Raw genomic sequence first — 8,462 nt, forward strand, 5'->3', positions numbered from 1 at the left:
AATGTAGCATATTATAAAAGGGAAGTGGTATAGAATGCTAAGAGAATTTTAGGATGGATATTAATCTTTCATGTGAATGATAGGGAGACTACTGTTAAGAGCTTCCTCGAGGTTTGCATAATAAGTGTATGCTACTTGTGGGGAAATGCAGGTGTGTGTCTGAGGGGACCTGATATTATTTTCAGCCCATTTTAAGATTACTGTATTTGTTTGGGAGAACCTTTTAAGAGAATGCAGTTACATCCAAGAGGTCTGGGAGTATTTTTTTACAGCTCTTTTCAACTATATGCAACACCTTTTGACTGGAAGAAGAAAGAGTATTGCCCAGAGTATTCCTAGCTGGTGAGTTGCTCCTTGATGCTGTGCTGCAAGGAGCATTAACTTTAAAATTATAATGCCTTATGGGGTTTGTTGTTTTGGAATATACCATCAACTTGCAATTTGATCACCTGCAGTTTGATGAGCTTGCATTTCTCATGAGCTCTGTCTAGAGTGAGGAGTAGTTCTAGATTCATGGTTCCCAACATGAGGCACATTCCCCACAAGGGGGCAATTTGATTTTTAAGGTGGGCAATTTGAAAATGATATTTATAAGAATTATAATAATAATTCTTATATGTCATGGGGGGTGCATCCAAATTTTAGAGATGCTTAGGTGGGGCATGGCCAAAAGAAAGGTTGGGAACCACTGCACTAGACGATCTGTGTTAATATTAATGGCTGTTGTCAATGAAATAATAATAATAATACAGTAATTTATTATTTGTACCTCGCCCATCTGGCTGGGTTTCTCCAGCCACTCTGGGCGCTTCCAACAAAGATTAAAAATACATTAAAATGTCACACATTAAAAACTTCCCTGAACAGGGCTGCCTTCAGATGTCTTCTAAATGTCAGGTAGTTGTTTATCTCTGACATCTGACGGGAGGGCGTTCTACAGGGCAGGCACCACTACCGAGAAGGCCCTCTGCCTGGTTCCCTGTAGCTTTGCTTCTTGCAATGAGGGAACCACCAGAAGGCCCTTGGAGCTGGACCTCAGCATCCAGGCAGAACGATGAGGGTGGAGACGCTCCTTCAGGTATACTGGGCCGAGGCCGTTATGACTGCATTGACAGGTCTGGAATCCTGGGACAAATCTATTCTTTATTTATCTCCACTGCCCAAGCCACACACAGAGACTTTTTCTGATTTTTTTTAAATTAAAAAAACAACAGTCTTTTCACTTTCACAACAGTGTAGTTAAAGGCCCTTAGGCCAGGCTTCTACTCCAACGCCACAATTTACTCTCCTTTGACTCTTGCCACATGGGAGTTCAGCATGAAAAAAGGACAGGCTCTAAAGCCTACAAGAGGAGGAAGGATTAAATATAAAACTGGCAAAGAGCCACACTGAAGGATTGTAATGTTGGTTTTTGCAGTACTCTAGAAAGCCAAGCTGAGGGTGGTTCACTATGACCAGTGCGTAATGACTGTGGGGGGAATTACCACAATGGGAGGGAAACCAGCTGCAGTTGCTGAAACTATAGTAAAGGAAGCCAGTTTAAATGAAGGCTAGCCATTTACTATGCCTTGAAAAAGCAGAGTATTTTCTCAGGGTGGTAATTGACAGCAGTATTTCACAAGGTCTTAGATAAACTACAGAACAATATAATACTGACATCTACAGCAGCTAGGGATTCCACCAATATGCATTTACCTCTCAAATTGCCGTTGGTTTTATGATGTTTAGATGTTATGGTTTTGAAACTGCTTAGTGTAGTCATAAAACACTATGTGATTATGCAGTCATCACTTTATAACAACGCTTTCATGCACACTTGGGAGGCCAGCTCACAAAGATACAATCAGGTGATTTCAAAACAAGAGGGAAAATTCTTGATTTTGTTAATGAATAAAAACTATAAACACTGTCTTTTTTCTTTCTTTCTTTCTGTTAAAGAGGACATAACCTGAGACCAGTTCAGTGTTGATACGCTTAGCCCACCGGTGGTGGGAAAATAACCCTTCTCCAAATTTTGATTCCTTGCAGCATATTGGTCATGTCAGTCCGAACTCCTTTTTCGTGTGAGTTATTTTGAAACATTTTTGCTCACAACTAAGTAAGAAACAAATCACAGAGTGCTAACTACGTTCCAGATGGTTCTGCTCTTGTTACATCCAAAAGAAAAATTAACGGGAGGGGGAAGCTAATATTTTAAAACAAGGTTGACTATGCTTGATTGAGCTTTCCCCTGAAGCACATCATGTCCTCTTTCTGAGAGCGGTCTTGCAAGTTGCAAAGATGCAGACCTAGATTTCTTAAGTAATCACTGGATGAGTTATTGGATTCAGATGTATTTGAGATGCACTGGGATGCATCCAGCTAAGTTCTCAGTCAATCCTATTGAAATTCATTTACCTAAGTTAGTTGTGTCTATTAATTTTAATGGGTCTACTTTGAGGTGTTACTAGCAATGGGTACAACCCAGTGTTCCCCCGTTTTCTCTTGCTCTCTAAAACACACATTCAGTTTGGTTTTAACAGAATTCAGTAAAGCAATTACAAGTTTCCAACTTCTGCAGTGTGTTGAGATCTTAAAGTGGCTTGCAAAGTTTAGCCAAATTGAAACACCGACTTTTTACCTAATTCTTTCCTGGAAAGCATTAAGCCTGGCAAAACCGTTATTGCTCAAACTGCATTTAACGACAATGAGCTGCATAGAGGCAGACGTCTGTGACTCTCAATGAAGTTAACTGAATTTTAGAGTGAACTTATAACTCAAAAGTTTAAAAATAAGCTCTACAAAGCTTCCTCTCCCTATTCACCCTCCCTGAAAGAATATAGATACATAGAGCACTGTCAAAGTATCTCTGTTCCAGCCATTAGTTTGCATTCTGTTGCTGCTGTCCAGAAAAAAGGAAGGCTTTGCTAAGGAACGGCGTTGTTGAGGATGCAAGTAGGCCCACTATTGCAGATGTGTCTGTCTTTTGCTCTATCACTAGTCATAGCCAGCTGCAACAGGTCAAGCATTTACCCTGCAATACATGCTATATGTGTATATTCTCTGAACTAAATCCCACTGAGTTCAATGAGACTCACCTTTAGGTAATGGGTGTTTTATTGAAGCCTTGTTATCTATCTCCCTGCCCCTTTGTTGAGCCTTGAAGAAGAAGAGAGTATCCCTCTGTTTGCCATTTTGACCTGCTTTCTAGTACCTCTGCATCATCAATTACAGATTTTATTGTATTTAAATAACATTTTGTCTAGAAACATGGATGACTGCAAGCTGGCAATTCCTGACCATGACAGGGAGTTCAGAACAATCCTTGACTTAAAAGCTTTCAAAACTCATCATGTCTGATCGGCTCCATACATGTTGAAAGAATTGTCACCAGTATTACAAAATTCAAAATATTAATCTGGACGGTGAATTGAGTTCTTGTTTCATAAGCCTACATCCATTGCGATCTCATCTTTGGTTTGTTCTGCCAGCCAAGTGCCAAGAGCAATAATGACTGGCTGCCAGTTGGCCATTAGCCTTTTCACTAGTCCTGAAAAGTCATACTGAGGAAATCCATAAAGTTTTCATATGTGTTGAAAAATGTATATATTTCCATGTAGGGTATGACTAATGGCAATGCAAGCAGACAGCTTGTTCATGTTTAAAGCTGTATAATGGAGCCACATCCTTAAACACCCAGTTTTGGCATCGAAAGCAGTGTGAGAGGTGAGTGAGGTTGTCTTTCTTGGAGCTCTTTTCTAGTTTGGTTCCTCAACCTGTACATAACATAGTTGCCTGAAACTGCCACCCTAGGAAATACTTAACAATATGCCACAATTACACAAGTCATTTCTTTTTGTAGAATGGTAGCCCAAAGCACTGCTGAGAGAAATACCGTACATTATATTGAGAAAGGAGTACTGTATAAGCAAACTCCCCGAAGCATGCTTGGGCTGCAATGCATTTTGTATCAGCACATTATAAATTTTAGAGATGCACTATTTCCACAGAGATACCTAGGCATAAATTAACTAGTGTAAACTTCCAAGACATAGCTGGCTGCATGTCTTCCCTGTGCCCTACACCCTTTCCCAGACTTTGCCCAAGCTACAGCTCAGCAGGATTGCAGCCCTGATTTCTTGGACTAGGACTCCCTCCAGTAACTCCCTTATTCTACATATTCTCATTAGATGTCAGCAGTCATTCTCGCCAATTCAGGGAAGTAAGTTTTAATGAAACTTTTGAGAACATTCTTCTGGTGCAAACTTTTGCTCCTTCGGCACATTTGTATTTTATATAGATGATATGGCTCTTAGCTTTAATTTGGATTGAATTGCTGCTTAAAAACCAGCTACTTTTTCATACTTCTGGAAATGCTGAGTGAATCTTCTGTATTCCATGCTAAGTATGTTAACATCTAAAACATTAATAGTTCCTGCCATGATACAAAAACATTTTTGGTGGAGGAAGTATGGAGAGTGCAACATTTAATATCTCCTATAGGTCAAATAATGCTGACCCCCACCTTTTTAGCATTTCTTTATTCATTTTTTCAATTACAACCACCAACCAAAGAAAACATACAGTACAACCAAGGCTTTTTTCAGCTAGAACTCACTGGAACTCAGTTCCGGCACCTCTCAGGTGGGTGATATTGAGAAGGGAGGCATTTATGGTGAGTTCTGGCACCTATTTTTCAAGAAAAATAGCACTGAGTGTTGGGAATTCCATTCCACCCTTTGCTGCAAACATGGGATTGTTCCATGTCACATGTCTGTTTACGTTCCAGCACATTGCTGGCGTGAGTGGAACTTCCATTCTCTATTGCTTTTGCTTTTCAGTCTCTCCGAGAAGACGGCAAGGAGAGATGCCATGTTTTCTTTGTCCTGATTTATGTATAATAAATGCGTAGTTTAGTATGTGTCTACAGCCTCAAGCCTCTTCTGTTGCACAGCTTACACTGCTGAGTATAGTGTGCTCAAGTCTGCAAGCTTGAGTCACTGATGCATGTCGGAGCAGAGGTCTATGGATCTCCTCAGTGGCAAGGCTGAGGGGAGACACTCCAGCTGGGGCCGAGCCAGCTGGCTTTTCGACCCCCCTATTCCGACACTGAATACAACCCAATGCATAATCACACAGTCCCAAGCATGCTATGCCTTATTAACTCAATAAGCCTTTCCTTGCTTGTCTGGTGGTGCCAACAGTCTGTCTTCCTTTGCTTTTAAAGGCAATGAAACAATACTACTGTTCTCTGAAGTCAAGGTCAACCCCATATGCTTCTTTCAAGTTGACCTGCAAATTAATTGTTTTGCAGCAATCATAAAGGTTAACTCGAGGATCACCAACCTCCTTGGATAATGATCATGTTTTGAATTTTGATAGTCCTGGGGGCACACATAACACAAGATGGCTGCTGCAGAGTGTGGCGTAACACAAAATGGCTGCCATAGGGAGCAGGACAGAACCCAAAATGAGAGAGACTACCACCCCAAGTGACCGTTTGCTTACAGTGGGAAATCATCTGTGTCCAGCTGGTCCTCATTATGAAGGCCTCTCACATATACACTCTGACTAATCCTATTGGTGTCTATGACCATCATGGAGCATTCCTCAGTACCAGGAACAATAGACAATGCAACCACACCACGCTCATTTCACATGAATCACTAGGTACCTCCACACTTTACCTCATAACATCCTAGGAGGGCTAGAGACTTACTTTTTCAAAATGAGAGCTCAGTCTTCATGAGTGCATGGTGCCTGCAGGTGCTGGGCTGGTGTTAACTTATCTTTCTATGGTAACTACTTCTTATCACTTTCAAATATCAATAGTGATGCTAGCTGAGGGGTTGAATGAACTGACTGTCCCACGATGACCCAGTTCAACTTCATGGTCTTCCAAAAGGACAGATGAAATTAAGTGTCAATACAGTGATGCATCCTGAGGACTTTAATGGGTGTCTGTACAAAGGGGGACAGAGCAGAAACAATTCAATGTTGAGTTTTAATTATTGTAATTCACCCTATTACATTAGGGAAAGGGCATGTAATAAATGGTAATATAATAATAATAAAATAAAAATAAAATATATATATTTCAGAATTGATCATAGGTTATTTGAATATAGATAAAAATCAGGTTAGGGATATGTGCCTGTCCTGGAAATTTGATGTCCTTCTTTCTTCCTTCCACAATAATAATTAGTAACCATCTTAAGGTCAGCTTTTTTTAAAAAAAGGAACAGGATAGAAATTGCATTAGGCAATCTGCTTTAGGTTATGAGAAAGCATACAGAGCAAAAGTTTAAACAGCATTCTTTGTAAATAATTCATAAGCAAAGACAAGCTTAAAATGAACTATTGAAGAGGAAATTTAATGGTCACTTTAATTCATGTTTATAACACATCATTTCCTTGACAGCTCAGTGTAGATGGTCCTTGATGCATGGAGGTCTGATTATAAAAAATGTGTATATATATGTATTAAAAAAATATGGAAGAACAATGATGCTGTAACACTGAGAAAGCAAGGAGCTAACCTTCCTTGCCTTTGATTGCAGATCTTCCTGGCTATTCCCCCGTCCCATCTACTTTCATAAGGTATTATCCAATGCTGGATTTTCCTTAATGTGAATCACTTCGGCTTGTACGGGACAGAGCACCCAATGTCCACTGATCCCTCTTAATCACTGCAGCCTCTGTCTCACCTAAAGGTGGTTCCTGAGGGTTGGGGAACCCTCTGGATAAGAAGGCATAGAGGACTTGCAGTAGGTAGACAGGACCGAGGACAATTTGGTGCCTAGGATGTCCCTATTTTCATTGGAGAAATGTTGGAGGATATGTGTCTTGTGCGAGCTGGTCACATTTCGCTAGTGCACAGCCACCATTGTATAAATCCTTGATTTCCAACTCTCAAAGATGTAGGGCAGGAGGTAAGGATAGGGTTAAATGAGTGTGAAGTGATTGGCAAGTGGGAACCCAAGGGGAGGAGTTAGAGTTAGAGTTAGTGTTGTTAAGGAGTCGGTGGAGTGTTAGAGATGAGAGAGGGAGGATAAATAAGTCTGTGGGTTAGGATAGTTTGATGTGAGAGAGTGAGAGAATCTGTTAAGAGGAGTCAGATAGACAGTTGGGATAATCAGAAGTTATAGGCCGGTAAAGAAACTAAGATTAAGAAACTGACAAGAAAAATTATCTGAAACCATAAACTTGTTAATGCTTATAAAATAAACTTGTTTATTTGGTTTAATGTTAACAACTGTCTGGACTCCGTGTGTACCTGAGAGAAATGGGTTGGTGGCAGCGAGGAAGCAACCACAGTGGTGGCACAGGGATCAATAGACCGTCAAACGTCCGGGGACCCTGTGTGATCACCACGGCATGGTGTTAGGCAGCAAGCCTATACCCACTTACATGGGAGTAAGCCCCATTGATTTCTGTAGAACTTCCTTCTGTACCATGTCTTCATAATACCTCACATGCAGCCAGAATGTTAAGCAGATCTGTGCAAGAAACCATTTCAAAGCTGCAGCAGGCCAAAGCTTTTGAGTCACCAGGTTCTGACATGTAACTTTTGCCAAGGGCGCAATTGCTGAAGGACATGCTTTCTTGCTCCTTTTGCTTACACAGGGCCTTGCCCAGATGGGCGTCTGTGAGGGTGGGCGAAAGCTTTCTACCTATGGAAAATAAACATTGCACCTCTGCAAGACACTAGCCCTTCAGGAATACAAGTCCCATTTCCAACTGTGAGCCACTTCTTGCTATAAGGGGCCTTTATTTTAGAGAAAGGAGTGGTGGTGATATTTGGTAGTGAAAATAAACATTGGACAGATGAGGTTTCTCCATGTGGCCCATCCAAGCAAATTCCAGGCGAAGAGAGCAGTGTTACATTCTGAACAAACAACACACTTGGTTGTTGTCATTTCTTTCAATTTATTATGTTCTCTTTTCTGTATTATCTGCCATTCATTAAAGTAGAGCTACTCATTATTGTAATCCGACTCTTTTTTTTTTTAAGACAATGATTCATACATTTAATTAATTGACTGCCCTTCTAAATGTTCTGAAATAGAAATTTGATTTGGCAATGCCCATTGCTCACTTCTGTGCTCCGGGGTGCGGGAACGTTGATCAAGCCTAAAACTGAAAAAAGAAAAAGTGGAGGTGTGGGGAATGGAATTGACGATACAGTTTTACATTCTGGTCGTGAGGCAAAATAAACAAGTTTTGTGACTTTTCCCGGTTGGGACGGGTCTATTTTTGGTCTGGATGTGGGAAAATGTGACCAAACTCTATTCTGGGTAAATTGCTTCACATGGCATTGAGTTGCCAGTGCCCAGGGAGTTTGCTGGAATAAGAAAGGACAACTGAAGCCAGAACTTTGTTAATATTTACAGCCTAAGACATTACGATACCTGAGACAGAGAAGCAAATGTCACACTCAGACATCCCTGCGCACCTGAGGTAGAACACCACATGCGCCTTTA

General features: G+C 40.8%; 1 long non-coding RNA gene across 1 annotated transcript; it reads left to right on the top strand.

Moving 5' to 3' along the window:
* Positions 1–974: 974 nt before the first annotated feature.
* On the top strand, positions 975–4,902 carry LOC309367317. Its single transcript, XR_014167031.1, has 3 exons — positions 975–2,063; positions 3,600–3,705; positions 4,821–4,902. It is a non-coding gene; the product is annotated as an uncharacterized lncRNA (long non-coding RNA).
* Positions 4,903–8,462: the final 3,560 nt, after the last annotated feature.

The sequence above is a fragment of the Podarcis melisellensis genome (genome assembly GCF_964234715.1).
Source record: "Podarcis melisellensis genome assembly, chromosome: 3".
NCBI classification, from domain to species: domain Eukaryota; kingdom Metazoa; phylum Chordata; class Lepidosauria; order Squamata; family Lacertidae; genus Podarcis; species Podarcis melisellensis.